The 16,139-nt window shown below is 43.6% G+C and overlaps 1 protein-coding gene across 4 annotated transcripts in view; it reads left to right on the top strand.

Moving 5' to 3' along the window:
• The window catches only part of LOC131764499 (chloride intracellular channel protein 5-like), a 41,311-nt gene that overhangs the window by 1,354 nt on the left and 23,818 nt on the right, over positions 1-16,139 (top strand). The window lies entirely within an intron of this gene.

Below are 16,139 nucleotides of genomic sequence, written 5' to 3'. Positions count from 1 at the left end.
CCTCTTCGGGTTATTATCAAAGAATGAGATAAAACAGTCAAGTACTCAGCACACGTGCTGTCAGTGATTGTTATTGCTGTGACCAGAAAACTCTTCCTTAATGTGAACAATGGTCAGGGGAAAGCTGAGCTCTGGGGGAAATTACGTGACACACAACTGAAAATTACATGACACAACTGAGTTAAATGTAAACGTCCTGGCATTTGCGGCGTAAGATTATGCATGTCCTGTTTGTTCATTCACTGGGTGCATGACTGCATAAAGAATAGACAGAAACTGGCTGCCATATACGTCAGGTGGTGAGGGAGACAGCAGCTGGATGTGCATCAAGAGAGAAGGGCTCCCTTCATTCACTTCATTATCAATAAGTAGGAATATTTTGAAAGAAATATTTTTTCCTGAGCAGTTGCTCTCAACAGTAGGCTTAAGATATTCAGTAAACCATATTTTTAACAGATGTGCTATCATCCAGGTTTTGCTGTTCAATTTGTAGAGCACAGGCAGAGGAGATTTTGCATAATTCTGAAGGGCCCTAGGATTTTTGGAATGGTAAATGAGCTCTGGCTTCAACTTAAAGTCACCAGCGGCATTAGCCCCTAGCAAGAAAATCAGCCTGTCCTTTGAAGTTCTGAAGTCAGGCATTGATATCTCCTTTCTAGCTATGAAAGTCCTAGATGGCATCTTCTTTCAACAGAAGGCTGTTGCATTTACATTGAAAATCTGTTGTTTAGTGTAACCGCCTTCATTAATTATCTTAGCTAGATCTTCTGGATAACTTGCTGCAGCTTCACTACTTGCTGCTTCACCTTGCACTTTTATGTTATGGAAAAAGATTCTTTCCTTCCACCTCATGAACCAGCCCTGCTAGCTTCAAGCATCTCTTCTGCAGCTTCTTTATCTCTCTTAGCTTTCATAGAATTGAACAGAGTTAGGGCCTTGCTGTGGATCAGGCTTTGGTTCAAGGGCATGCTGTGGCTGGTTTAATATTCTATCCAGACCACTGACACGTTTTCCTGTATCAATATTAAGGCTATTTCACTTTCTTATCATTCATGTGTTCACTGGAGCAGCACTTTTAATTTCCTTTAAGAACTTTTCCTGGGCTTCCCTGGTGGCGCAGTGGTTGAGAATCCGCCTGCGAATGCAGGGGACACGGGTTCGTGCCCCGGTCCGGGAAGATCCCACATGCCGCGCAGCGGCTGGGCCCGTGAGCCATGGCCGCTGAGCCTGCGCGTCCGGAGCCTGTGCTCCGCAAAGGGAGAGGCTACAGCAGTGAGAGGCCCGTGTACCACCAAAAAAAAAAAGAAGAACTTTTCATTTGCTTTCACACCTTGGCTGTTTGGCACAAGAGGCCTACCTTTCAGTCTACCTTCATTTTCAGCGTGCCTCCCTCACTGAGCCTAGTCACTTCTAGCTTCTGATTTAAAGTGAGGGACATGGGAATCCTCCTTTCCTTTGAACACTCAGAGGCCACGGTGCGGTTATTAATTAGCCTAATTTCAATATTGTTGTGTCTCAGGGAATATGGAGGCATGAGGAGAGGAAGAGAGATGGGGGAACAGCTGGTCGGTAGAGCAGTCAGAACACACACAACGTTTGTTGATTGAATGTGCTGTCGTACATGGGAGCAGTTTGTGGTGCCTCCAAACAATTACGAGAGTAACATCAAAGGTCACTGATCACAGATCACCATAACGAGTATAATCGTGATTTAAAAGTTTGAAATACTGTTAGAATTACCGAAATGTGACACAGAGGCACGAAGTGAGCAAATGCTGTTGGGAAAATGGTGCTGATAGGGTTGCTCGATGCAGGGTTGCCACAAACCTTCAATGTGTTAAAAACCGCAATATCTATGAAGGGAAGTAAAACGAGCGATGCCTGTATTCTACTTATTTAGCTGCTCCTGCTGAAAGACTGACTCTCAATGGTTTCAACAAACGTTTCAGGATTGAATCTTTTTAGTCTGGCCTGGGGCACGTCCCCACCACCCATCACGGAACTAAGTCCTCTGGTCAAGGAAGCAGAATTCACTCTAATAGGCCAGGCTTGGGTCAGAGTAAGTGTGACCAGCTCATCGCAATTTGCCTGGGACTTTCCTGGTTTCGGCACTAGAAGTCCCATGCCCCAGGAAACCCCCCAATTTAGGTCAAAATTTGCCCGAAAGAATTCCATGCCGGAGAAGAGGGGAATGTTGTCAGCCCCATAAGACTCCCACGACTAGGAGTGAATGTGGGATGGTTTTCTGGAGGTACCCCCAGAAGGGGAAATGGATTCTGGGAGGGCCAAGTAACAAAGTAATATCTTTTCCATGTGCCTTTCTGGACTAGAGGTACCTTAAGGACAGGGATTGAATCTTACTTATTTTTGTATCTTTCCTAAAATTTAGCACACTGCCTTCCACATAGGAAGGCCTCAAAAGAATTCCTCCTATTTCTTGCACAACTTTATTAAATACTTAAAAAAAATTCCTGTAGAAGGAAGAATGTCTAACACTAAGTAGTTCATGATGGATAATACAGGATCACTTTTAACATGAGCATTTAAAATAGTTTATAGTCTTATTTGATTGAGATTATTCAAATGCAATCTTGCTGAAAATGGAGTGGGTGCAGAGTTTGTGTTAAACTTTCAAAACTATTAAAGTACTATGATTCCTAAGGTCCTTTCCCCATCATATTTAAGAGAAAACCTCTATTATGTTTTCTTTACATTAACATCTAATATATATTAAAAAGTGAAACTTAAAATACATTCCTTGTGACTTGAAATTTGATTCACTAGTTTCAGTTTTGTCGTGAAACCAGACTGAGCAGTGGACAGGAATTGTTTTTCTTGGGGCAGAGTGTGACTTTTCTTGTGAAACTTTTTTCCTGTAATTTCTAGCATCTGACCCATTCCTGCCAGCAATGAGTGCTGCATCACAGTTAGGAGTTTAAAAAATAACTGCATGAAGGGCTATGTCGTTGATTTTGAAAACAGGATAAAACAGTTTAAATCTCTTACACTAATGAATAAATGCTAAGTCTTTTTTTTTTTTGACTGTTTAAGTTATATATTTATATTTTGTGTTTAATGGGATATAAGGCCTCTGGAACAGAGAACAGATCTTCATTATGCACAGAGCATTTTAGTGTTGGTCCTCCAAACTGCAGCCTTCCCTGGGCAATGTGGTGAGAGCCTGATGTTACCCTGTGCTTGCAGTGGGGTTGCACCACAGAGGAGGAGCCCTGATTTGTGATACTCAGAAGTTGCATAGGGCAGTTAATACATCTGTCCCTCCTTCCCTTGAAGAGAGAGAGAGGCTTTCAAATATGCTAAGTCTTGAGTCTACTTAATGGGGGGGAAAAAGATACTCCCTCTCTAACATGCTGCTTCCAAACTTGACATTGGCCATGGAGGCAAAGACTCTAGTTGTAATTAGTTTGTGTGAATTTAGCCAAGTCTGTTCTCTCTGGGGCACCACATTCATGATGGATTTAGACTATAGCTCCTAGTTCATTTCAATCTCCAACACAAAAATGGGTTTAAATTTCATCCCTATTTCTAAGATTTATATGAAATTCCTTTTTCAAAAGCTGAGGTGAAAGAAAATCATAAATGCATGTTATTATTTTGTCTATCTATATAAAGCAATATATCCAAAAAATCACATTGGAAATGGAGCATTTGTTACTGTTATGTTTTCTTTTATTATCATTAAATGCCTCCAATGACCTTATAGTGAACTCTCTGGTGGCCTTCCCAGCACCCACTACACCTCACTTCCATTGACAGAAGAAGTGCAGTTTGGGAAAGAGAGCTCAGCTCGAAGTGCAGACTGAATTGGTCTGCTGAATTTCATGTGCTGGCTTAGGTTTAGGCATATGACACAATCGTAGAGTGATTGAAGGAGGTAGTTGCTGGAGCCAAACACAAAAAACAAACCGAGAAGTCATGTCCTTTGCCCAGAGGAAGTGAAAAATGAATCATATTATCCCTGCTGCTCCTGTTACCTTTACCACTAGGGGAACCAGAAGCCAATTCTGTTAATAGCTCTGTGAAGAGTTGGAAAGAACTCAGGACATAGTGACATTGTTGAGCTGCTAATTCAACCAGTTCTGAAGCCTGCCCTACCTCTGGACTTCCTGTTTTGTGAGATGAGAAATATCCTTATTATTTAAGCATCTGAAATAGGTTTTCATTTGTGGTTGACATAGTAAATATTGGTAGGATAACAGATGCTTGGGACCAAAAAAGATCCTTATGAATCATTCTGTCCCTCTGTTCTTGACCACGTTATCTTACAGAGGAGACCAGGCTGCATAGGACTCCCTGATCCGACCCAGTCACATGGGCAGGGGCAGGGACAGTGTATGACGGGAGCCCTTCTCTCCTGATGCACATCCAGCTGCTGTCTCCATCACCACCTGACGTATACGGCAGCCAGTTTCTGTCTACTCTTTATGCAGTCATGCACCCAGTGAATGAACAAACAGGACATGCATAATCTTACGCCCCAAATGCCAGGACGTTTACATTTAACTCAGTTGTGGTGTGTCATGTAATTTCCCCCAGAGCTCAGCTTTCCCCTGACCATTGTTCACATTAAGGAAGAGTTTTCTGGTCACAGCAATAACAATCACTGACAGCACGTGTGCTGAGTACTTGACTGTTTTATCTCATTCTTTGATAATAACCCGAAGAGGCTGGTACTGTAAGAGGGCCTGTTTTGCAGATGAGGACATGGAGGCTCAAACAGGTGGAGATACTGGCCCAAGATAGCCCAGCTGCTGAGTGAGGATTCAAACTCAGGTCTGGCAGATCGCAGGGACTGGACAACGTGGCCTTTGCCACTCCTTCCAGCTCTGGCAGCCCACGGATCTAAGATGCCCCAGTTCACCAGTGCACAGGCCAGCCTTGAGCTTTGAGACTGGAATTAACTTCTGAAGGTACAAATTAATAATCAACAGAAAATATCCAGCCCCAAATTGTCTCTGCAGCTGCTGCAGACTCTAGGGTTTTGGTAATGGCTCTACACTAAAGCTCAGACTACTGGGATCAGGGCCCAGCTCTCCTAAATGCTGAGGCACACACTCTAACAAAAATAATTCAGGTATATTACAGAGGAGGATGGAAAAAATAGCAAGACTCTTTATAATTATATCCAAACTTTCCAGATAATTTCATATTTGTTTTGAACTGCTTTGGATTGTTTCAGGCTGATTTTCATTCCTGAAGATACCTATTCCTTTCTTCTTTGCCATGAGCAAAACTGGCTGTGCCCTTTCCTATTTCTGACCGGTCATAACTGTAATCTGCCTTACTTAACCTAAGGTATCTAGATCTGTTATGTAATTGGTTCTGTTAGGTGAATTATCTTTGTTCCAGGTACGGTACAGGAGCCCTGGGTATTCTGATGCTTTCTGACACCCCTTAAAATAAAAGATGTACTTGTTCCGTTGGCACAGTTTGTCGGAAATAAACAGAAGGCTGCTTCTGTCTCCTAGAAGTCACTTTTCTAGAAGGAGTACAAAATTGGTTAGCAAAACGTAATTGGGTTATTGCTTCCTGAAAGTCAAATCATACCAACAAACAAAATGGAATCTTTTAAGAAATGTCACTCTTTATACTAAAACTCAAAATTAAAGAAGAAAAAAAAAAGACCTTTATAAAATCATCGGGCTGGATGAGAGCACAGAGCAGCTCATCTGTGCTTCCTTCCCAGGCCTAGTCTGGGTCTGAACAGATTCTTCAGACACAGAAACAGGTGAGAGAGCAAGAAATGCGGTAAAGCTAAATAGCTGGTAAGAAGAGAAAGTCAGGGGCTTCCCTGGTGGCGCAGTGGTTGAGAATCCGCCTGCCGATGCAGGGGTCACGGGTTCGTGCCCCGGTCCGGGAAGATCCCACATGCCGCGGAGCAACTAAGCCCGTGAGCCATGGCCGCTAGGCCTGCGCGTCCGGAGCCTGTGCTCCGCAACGGGAGAGGCCACAACAGTGAGAGGCCCGCATACCGCAAAAAAAAAAAAAAAAAAAAAAAAAAAAAAAGAAGAGAAAGTCAGGTTCTGCACTCAGCTCCAACATGCCGCCTCAGAGAAGAAGTAGGTGGGTTTCTGGCCCCTTTTCCAGAAGCCAGTGGAGTCCTGACTCCTCACCGCTGCTGCTTTAGGTCCTAGTGGTATCGTTACTGACTCCCCGCAGGGCATCCAGGCCCAACTCCCCCCAGGACACCCAGCATCATGGTTTTCAACTGCCCACACAAGCTTCTCAACCACAGGCCCCGATGTCCTCAAGGATCGCCTGCTATGGTCCAGCCTCTAGGGATTCGGTGGCGCCGCCGTGCTGCTCACCGAAATCCCGTACCTTCTCATTTTCCTCTCCACGTAATGCATCTGCAACACCCAGATACTCTTGGTGCCAGTGACCTGTTTTGCTCTCCTCTTGGATGTTTGCCAGGTTACCCACTGATTGGCCGAATCCCCCCCCTGTAGCGCATGAACTTCAGATGATCCCTCCACGTCTTCCACGTGCTTGGCAGCCTCTCCCAGCTACTTGGATGTGGGACTCAGACCATGCAGGACCTCCCAGAGATTCAGGGAAGTTATCTGCCTGTATTCGTTTTCCGGGGCTGCCATTACAAAGTACCACAGACTGGGTGGCTTAAACAACAGCAATCTATTTTCTCAGGATTCTAAGTTCCGTGAGAAACTTGGAGTTAAAGTCAAAGTTTCTTGGACTTCTAGCCTTCAGAAGGTGTCAGCAGGGTTGGTTTCTTCTGAGGGCCTCTCTCTTTAACTCGCAGATGACCATCTTCTCTCTCTTTGTCTTCACATGGTCCTCCCCTGTGCATGCCTGCGTCCTAATCTCCTCTTCTTGTAAGGACACCAGTCATATTTGGATTTGGCTCACCCTCAGGACCTCATTTGACCTTAATCACCCCTTTAAAGGCCCTGTCTGAAGTGCTGGGGGTCAGGACTTCAACCTCTGAGTTTGCAAGGGACACAATTCATAACCTACTCAAAGAGGTGGCTGGTCCACCTGCCAGAGTAATTTACCTGATGCAAGTGTGTCCCACCTGCTGGTCAGTGTCCCGTACTTGCTGGCCAGGGTCATGCGGCTGCTTGCTAACATCACCCACCTGCCTGTGACAGAACCCGCCCCCGTGCCAGGGTGACCAACCTTCGCCCTAAAGAAACCCCCGGCTTCCTGACACAACAGCCTGACCCCTGACCTCACCTACTTGCAAGGATACCCCCAGTTTGCTTCTTACCTCCTCCTGCAGAACCCCAGCCACCTTCTCTTCTTCCCTGGACTCTGCTACGCCCCCTCCTGGGCTGCTTGCTTCCCTTCCTGCCCCTTGCTGTCTCGTCCTCACTCAGCAGCCAGCTGGAGCTTTTGTTAGGAAATCACTTCCTATGGCTCAGACCCCACCAGTGGGCTCTCATCACATCCAGAACTCATCCAGGCTCCTACAGCTGCTGCTGATGTTCTGTATCACCCGAGTAGTTCTTGGACCTCGGTTCCCTCCAACTCACTGCCTCACGCACATCGTTCCTGACACACTGGCCTCTCTTCTTCCCAAAGACACAAATCTCATTCCCACCCTGAAACTTGTGCCCCGTTCCCACTGTCCGTATCACCCTCCACATGAGCTTTACACGCCTCTCTCCCCATCCTCGTTAAACCTCTGCTTATATAGAAATTCACTTGGTTAATAGAGCTTATACAGTTGTTCATAATTTCAGATGTTTTGAAGACTGCAGTGTTGTAAAAACTTAAAATGACAGAGATAAAATTTATACTAATTAATGGTCTTTTCAAGAAGAATGACATTTCAGGCGCCCTAGGTAGGTGGTTATTTATCTCCTTTCTCAAAGTCCTACACAAAGGGAGGTTGTATACAATTTTTCAGGAGCCCATTCTTTTCTTTAATGATCCTAATTATGTGTTCTGCCAAAACTAGTTATGTGACTACAGGCAAATTAGCTTATCTCTCCAAGTCCTTTGTAAATGGAAACATTTCTGTTTGCCATCCTCAAGAAGCTGTGTGATATACACATGGGGCAAACTCACATGAGAGAATACTTTGAGTGGGTATTGAGCAAGTTAAAGAAGAGAGAAAAATTTGAACTCATCTGGATATTTCATGCTATATTTGAACGTGTGCCCATCCATAAGGGAGAGATAGAGACTATCATCCCTGGCCCTTTTTATGGCATTCTCTGTTGGAGTTTGTCCCAACCTTGTTTTTCTTTTCTCTGATTTTTACTTTTAGTTTATATTATGCCACCTTAAGTCCTTTCTGGAATAAGTTGAAGTTACATATAAATACATTGTTAAAACAGCACTCATCCTTTGTATACTGGAATCGTGCTCTTAAAAAATTAATTTAGGGCTTCCCTGGTGGCGCAGTGGTTGAGAATCCGCCTGCGGATGCAGGGGACACGGGTTCGTGCCCCGGTCCGGGAAGATCCCACATGCCGCGGAGCGGCTGGGCCCGTGAGCCATGGCCGCTGAGCCTGCGCGTCTGGAGACTGTGCTCCGCAACGGGAGAGGCCACAGCAGTGAGAGGCCCGCGTACCGCAAAAAAAAAAAAAAAAAAAAAAAAAAATTAATTTAAAAATTCAACTACACTTTGAGCTCTGTGACGTATTAGCCCTTTCTTTTCAACCTATAATCTGAAGATGACTGGAGTCATTTTTGCAAATAAGAAAGCAGAAAACATGAAAATAACCTAGGATGCGAGTTTATCCTTCTGTTATCTCATTCTTCACCCCCACTCACACACTTTTTTTTTTTCTTTTTGATTTCTCAATGTATCTAGAACACACCTGGAATGAACCTAAAAATATTTCTTCCCTGAGCATGGTATGTAATGTATGAAATGATTATTTCCAAGGTGTTTAAGTTTATGAATGACTACAGAAAGTTAAAGCCAAAAAGGACCTCAGAGATTATTGAATTCAAGCCTGCGTTTTACGTGTAAGAAGCTTTAATTACCTACTTAGTTCTGAATAGCAAATTTGAAACACTCATGTCTTCCCTCAGGGCATTATAAAGCTGTCAGATTATATGGCACTACTTTGAACAGCCTTCTGAGGCATGTTTGTACCTGCTTCTTGGGTACTTTAGGAACTTCCTAAGCACTGGAGCAGTCTTGCAACCCGACTATCTTCCATCTGGGCAGATTCGTGTGTCTGGATCTGTTCACTGAACGGATTGGCATGGGGTGCACGTCGACCCTGGGTCAGTGTTTTGAGCACAGAGAATTTTCTCCTCTACAAGATACATTTCAAGCCCCCAAAGCCTCCACGGGACATTCTTTGTTTTATGGTGGATTAGGTGAGAAGGGTAGGATGTCTCAATCCAACTCTTTTCATTCAGTGCATTACTGAGGGCCTACTGTGTGCATAATTCTGTGTTAACCCAGGTAAGAATAGTCAAGAGTTTGCTTCTTCCAGAACCTTGTAGTCTAGTTACCCATCAGTCCAGCTAGGAGACTGTCACCAAGCAAATGCCTGGGTGGTGGTCAGGAGCGGCTGGGCCCGTAAGCCATGGCCGCTGAGCTTGCACGTCCGGAGCCTGTGCTCCGCAGTAGGAGAGGCCACAACAGTAAGAGGCCCGCGTACCGCAAAAAACAAAAAAACAAAAAAAAACAAAAAAAACCTCCTTCTTAAGCCAGCTTTGGTTCTAGAGAATGAGAAAGGAGGTGTTCCAGGGCTGGTCTGTGGTAAAAGAAGAGACAAGAGAAAGGAGATGAGGCAGGCCACGAGGTGATCCCCGACATACAGCGCCAGAATAAACTCTGTTCACACCTGTGCCCTCTGCGCTGTTTCCACGGCCACCGCTCTTGCTCAGACCTGCATTGCTACGCCCCTACCTTGACTTGTCCTCCTTACGAGCTATCCCAGCCCAGGCCTCATGCTTCGGGAACATGAAACTGGAAAGAACTAGAACAAGAGGCATGTAGCGATCACCAGAGCAAGCATTTTGACAGTTGTTTTGCTCTTTATAGCCTTTGAATTTCTTACATAGTGCCTGCTTTCATGTATTTCTTATATAATTTAAAATTAAAAATATATAGAATGACTTGTAAAAATTAGAATAAGATGGAGTTCATGAACAGCATCAGTCTGCTTGGGCCCCGATAAGTCGCTGCCACTGTGGTCTTAACGGTGTGGAGCTGGCACACGAGGAGGGGCAGGGCAGAGGGTGGGTACAAATTTGTAGCCGGTGCCAAGGCAGGTGGCATCACGGGCCAGCCTCTGGCAACACCATGGGGCAGGCAGCACAAGAGCAGAGTTGGGGAGCTCTTAACTCAGGGCAACCCCCAGAACCTTTCCATGCCTCAGTTTCCTCATCTTTAAAATGGGAGTAGGGGCAATGACATTAGTCCCAGCCAACTCACAGGATTTGGGTTTTGTTGTTTTCTTTGGTTTTGTTCTTTCCTGGTGACTTGATGTTCCCATGCATTGTGGGTGTGACATAGTGATTGGATATTGAAACAAGGTGAAGGGTCAAAGGCAGACAAAATGACTGGAGCCAAGGTGGGACGAGTTAACCACCCGATACATGCTGTAATGACCTACTTCTGCCTGGCATCTCCGGAGAGCTAAAAACGGGACCTAAACACCATCGTTTCCAAGAAAAGAAAGCTGGTGGCATTTTGTCAGAGTGGCAGAGAGAGGGCTCAGCCCTGTTTTTGATGGTCTTATGAATTTTAAATGACCACAGGAAAGCAGTGGAGACTTTTCTTGAGATATAAATCTCTCTCTCTATCCTTTAAGAAAGCTCCATAAACAAAATACTATCAAAATGATCACAATTCTACCAGTCCTGCTAATGAGGAAATGTACACTTAAAAATTTTTCCCTTCCCTCTCCTCATGAGGGAAGCCCAGAGAATGCCAGCTCCAAGGCCAAATTATCCATCCACTTCACTTAGTATGATAATCTCTAGGTCCATCCATGTTGCAGCAGATGACATTATTTCATTCTTTTTTATGGCTGAGTAATATTCCATTGTGTATATATTCCACATCTGTTTTATCCATTCACCTGTTGACATACACTTAAGTTGCTTCTGGGTCTTGGCTGCTGTAAATTTATCTGTAATTTTTAAACTGATTTTACTGTAGAACTAACTTCATGGTTTTCCTGAGTTTTAGATGTTCACGGTCTTTGTATAAATAAATAAATACACACACACATATGTACACACATAAAGTAAAGTGTTCTAGAAACGTAGAAAAAAAGAGTACAATTCTTCCACAGTCCCACCGCCCAAAGATAACTGCTTGTGACAGTTATAACTGCTTGTGACAGTTTTGTGTGTGTGTGTTTGAAAAGTATGTTTTCTTTTGCATACATTTAAATTTTTGTCCTGCTTTGATACATCAGAAAGACCAATAGCAAGATGATAGCTGTACAGTTTTTACCCTTTCAATACATAGTGATAATGGAGCAAAGCCTCTCTTCTGCTTTCCAGAAAGTCCTGTTTCTGAGGGAGCTTGCGTCATTCACTCTCTCTCTCTCTCTCTTTTTTTTTTTTTTGGCTACGTGGCATGTGGGATCTTAGTTCCCTGACCAGGGATCGAACTCGCATCCCCTGCATTGGAAGCACGGAGTCTTAACCGCTGGACCACCAGGGAAGTCCTATTCACTCACTCTTATTCACAACGGGGGGCTGCCCTGCAGTTGAAGGGATTATTGCACGTTGTCCGGGAGGGAGAACTTGGAGAACTAGGTCTGGTCGTTTTTCTGGCCCTCCTACTTGCTACAGGTCAGACATCCTGAACGCCAAGAGGAATTCTGACATTTGGATAGAACCCTAACTCTGGAGGAGTGTCTGCACATTTAGTCCAGTGGAGTTTCGTGTTCTGATTTGATTGTTACTGGCCTGACTTTTTAGCCATTTTCTGTCCCTTTCTCTAATAAGAGAAACTCTGAAACCTGTAACTTCCGGGAAGTTTCTAACGGTCTGTGGAACACCTGCTGTGTGCCCTCCCCACCCCTACCCTCAGGCAGCCAGTGCTAGTTCCCCACACCTGATCCCCAGGCTCTGGAAGCTTCTCAGGGCCAGCTCTGCACTGGCTCCAGGCCCTGCTCAGCAAACAAAGGACAATTAGCATGTTGTTCTCAATGGAGTTCACAGTGTAAAACCTGCTGGGCCAGGCGCAAGTTCCCTCCACCCTCCTCCTCGGGTACTTTGACTTTCTAATTGACTGGTGCCGACTCCTGTCTGGGGACCAAAGGAAGACAGAGGGCAGGAAGCAAGGTGATCCCTCGGGTGCAGAAGCCCCTTCCACTCCCTCAGCCAGGCTGGGAGCAGCTTTCATGTCCACAATCCTGGCAATGGCCATGGTTCCTCCCAGCCACCCATAGATAGAATAACTGTAATCAATGCTAATATAATTATATTTTTTTTCTTTTTTACCATAATGACTCCTCCCACACAACTTTTGAAATAGCAAATATAAATTTTTTTCCAAGTACATATTTTGGAATCTGCCCTAAACATGTGCTGAGCCCACCTTTAAGGTAATCCAGCTATGCTGATCAGATATACACACATTAGAATTTGGGACACTGGTAACGTTCTCCTAGATGTCAGTTTCCATAGGATTAAACTAATTTCTGCCAATGAGGTCTTATTAATTCTGGGAGTCTAAAGCTGAAGTTTGTTCTGTTTTAATGAGAACTCATCAACCTATATCGCACTTTGATACGTATCTCTAAGAGTTGGAAGAAAAAGATGCCCACAAAACTTAAAAACCTTTACCCAAAACAACATTTTTTAAGTAAAATTTTATCTTCTTTGCAGTCCCTTTGAAAACTTTTTAACTTTGAAAATTTAAGGTCTAGTTATGTGACGCATATTAAACTCACCAGGAGAGCATTTAAAAAGTACAGGGGAGGGAACTCCTTGGCGGTCCAGTGGTTAAGACTCCAAGCTTCCGTTGCAGGGGGCGCAGATTTGATCCCTGGTCAGGGAACTAAGATCCTGCAAGCTGCATGGCGTGGCCAGAAAATAAACAAACAAATAAAAATAAAAAGTACAGATCCCCAAGCCTCTCTCCTACCCGCCCTCTCATGTAGATTCAACTGTCCTAGGGGGGCCAGCATCACCCTGGCTTTAAAAGCTCCCCAGGTGATTCTAGTAGTAAGCCAGCTTTGGGGATCAGTGTTACACTCAGTAAGAAGAGGTGCGTACACCCCATTGGATGGGCCAGCAATGAATTCATGACATTGCTGATATCTACCTGAAATCAATTAACAAAGAAGGTTACCATTTCAAATTAACCCAGCAGAAAGACTATGGGTTAAGTGAACAAAAAATACTAAAGAGTTAGATTTATACATAGAATTGCAGACATTTCTTATACATAGAATTGCAGACATTTCTAAATTAACTATGTCAACATATGTTAAATTTTAAGCACCAAGACATTTCATTAGGGTATTTGTGAATCATGTATGGCCTGGAATGATGAACAGGTCTCAGATTTTCTCTCTCCTGTTCTCCCAGCCCCCCTCTGGTTGCCACTGGCAGCTTCAGTCCATGTTGGTCTGTGTTCTTCAAGAGGCTTAGATCCTCTGTAAGTAACTGAAGGTCCCACGTCGACCAGTATTTCTAGACCTTTGCCCTGTTGCTCTCCATCTGTCCGAGTGCACACCTGATTTTTTTCTCTCTGCGCAGGTGGTGAGCTGCACAGTGCTGTCAGGGCCTCTCCAATTTGATGTTAGAGGCATCAGCCCTGAGCTGGGATCAGGGGTACAGATATAAGCAGAAGTGTCTCCTCACTGTTGTAGGTTGTTTTCTTTTTAAACATTTTATTAGAATTTTCAAGCATTCAGAAAACTTAAAAAAACACCCATATGCCCACCATCTAGATTCTGCAGTATAGTTGTCCCTTCAACAATGTGGCTTTGAACTACGTGAGTCCACTTATATACAGGCTTTTTTCAAGAAATAGTACTACGGTACTACGCAATCTGCAGTTGATGGAACCCATGAATATGGAACCATGGATACAGTTATAAAGGAAGTTATAATCAGATTTTTGACTGCACAGAAGGTTGGCACCCCTAACCCTGACATTGTTCAAGAATCAGCTGTAAACATATTCTGTACTTGCTTTACCTATGTATCTAGCCATCTGTTTATCCATCCATTAATTCATCTTATTGTTTGATGCATTTCAATGTCAGTTGTCATTGTTATCAGTACACTTCACTTAGAAACATTTCAGCAGCAGCATATCAATAATGGTAGTACAGAAATTTTTTAGAGTTATTCTTCATTTTAAATAAAATTTACAAGACTAAAATGTACAAATCTAAAGCATACTGTTCTGAGTTTTGACAAATACATACACCTGTGTAATTCAAAGTCCTGTCAAAACACACGACATTTCATTCCCCTGGGCAAATACCTTTATAACCCTTCCTGTCTACCCCTGTCCCCGGGTAACCACTGTTTGACTTTTTAAAAAGTTATGGATTTGTTTTACCCTCTGTAACATCATATAAAAGGAATAAAATAATATAATAAGTACTCTTTTGTGTCTGGTTGTTTCACTAACATGATGCATTTGAAATTTACCCATGTTGTTGTGTGTATCAGTACTTCACACCTTTTTATCAGGAGTCTTTGGCCCAACATTGATCAAGAAAGCCTCAAGACAGGCCTGGCAGCAAGTTGGAGCCAGGCAAGGCCACAGCAGTCCTCTCTCATGGATCACTCAGTGACAGAAGTCAGTGGCCATGTCATTAGGACACTCATGCCAGCTCCATGGAGAGCAGCGTGTGGGAAGGAACTGAGGCCTCCTGCCAACAGCCAGACAAGTGAGCCATCTTGGTAGCAAGTTCTGCAGCCCCAGGCAAGCCTTCCGATGATTGCAGCTCTACCTTACATAACTGCAACCTCATGGGAGAACTCAAGCCAGTATTCCATGGTGTTGAAATTGTAGCCAGCATTGCACAGTACAGATATACCACAATTTATTTATCCATTTACCAGTTAATGGACACCAGGAGTATTTTCAGTTTTTGGCTGTTGTGAATAAAGCTGTTTTGAACATTCTTGTACAGGTGGTTTTTTTGTGGACGTGTGTTTTCATTTCTCTTTGGTAAATATCTAAGAGAGGAACTACTAGATATAGGGTAAGTATATGATAATTTTGTAAAAAACAAAAAGAAAAGAAGGACAGCCAGATCTTTACTTAAAGTAGGTACGCTATTTTAAATCCCCATTTTATGAGAATCCAGGCATTCAGACATCTGTACCAACAACTGATGTTGCCATCGTGGTGGTCTGGTTGTGTAGTGCTATCTCATTGTCTGCATTTGCCTTCTAACTTTTAATTTTCTAGTACATGTGAGTTAACACCTGCCATGTGCAAAACATTATGCAAGGGCCTTGCTGCTCAAAGCGTGGCCCATGAACCTGTAGTATTAATATTCTCTGGGAAATGCAGAGTCTCAGGCCCCACCCCAGGCCTACTGAATCAGAATCAGTATTTCAACAAGATCCCCATAGAGTTCTTATGCACATTCAAGCTTAAGAAGCATGGCATTAGGGGATGTAACGGTAAATAAGGTTTGGTTATTGTCCTCAAGAAGTGGTGCAGGATAAAAAAGGTGTTGGGGAGGGAAATAAGGCGAGGCTATTTTAATAGGTAGAATATGATGCTTGTACCATCAGACATGAAAACAAAGTCTGGAGAGATCGGAGAGGGCTTCACGGGAAGGCATCACCTATCTGGGTCATGAGCAATAGGTAGGAAAGAGGGAGGAAGACACGTAACCTTAGCTGCATTGTAGGTTACTTACCGTGGTAAAAAGCAGGAGTTAGATTGAGAGGTGGTGGTATGAGAGAGAGAAAGCAACCTTTGGACTAGAGAGACAGTCCAAATAAGAGAGAAAGATGGAAAATACAGTGACCTCATGTTCCCGAATCCTGTATGTTGTACACATAAAAGATTGTGTAGATAGGTAGATAGATAGATAATGTTCATTCATTCAAGGAGACTCCTTAGCTTTTAGTTTGAGACCTCAGGATGTAGAACTAATAAGACAGACACTATGTGCCATAATTATTAGTACTGAAGAAAATCACACAGATTTTCTTCAGTGACAGTAAAAAAACTGCAAGCATCA

Source organism: Kogia breviceps, chromosome 10 (genome assembly GCF_026419965.1).
Source record: "Kogia breviceps isolate mKogBre1 chromosome 10, mKogBre1 haplotype 1, whole genome shotgun sequence".
Lineage (NCBI taxonomy): Eukaryota > Metazoa > Chordata > Mammalia > Artiodactyla > Physeteridae > Kogia > Kogia breviceps.
This window is presented reverse-complemented; position numbering and strand designations above follow the sequence as displayed.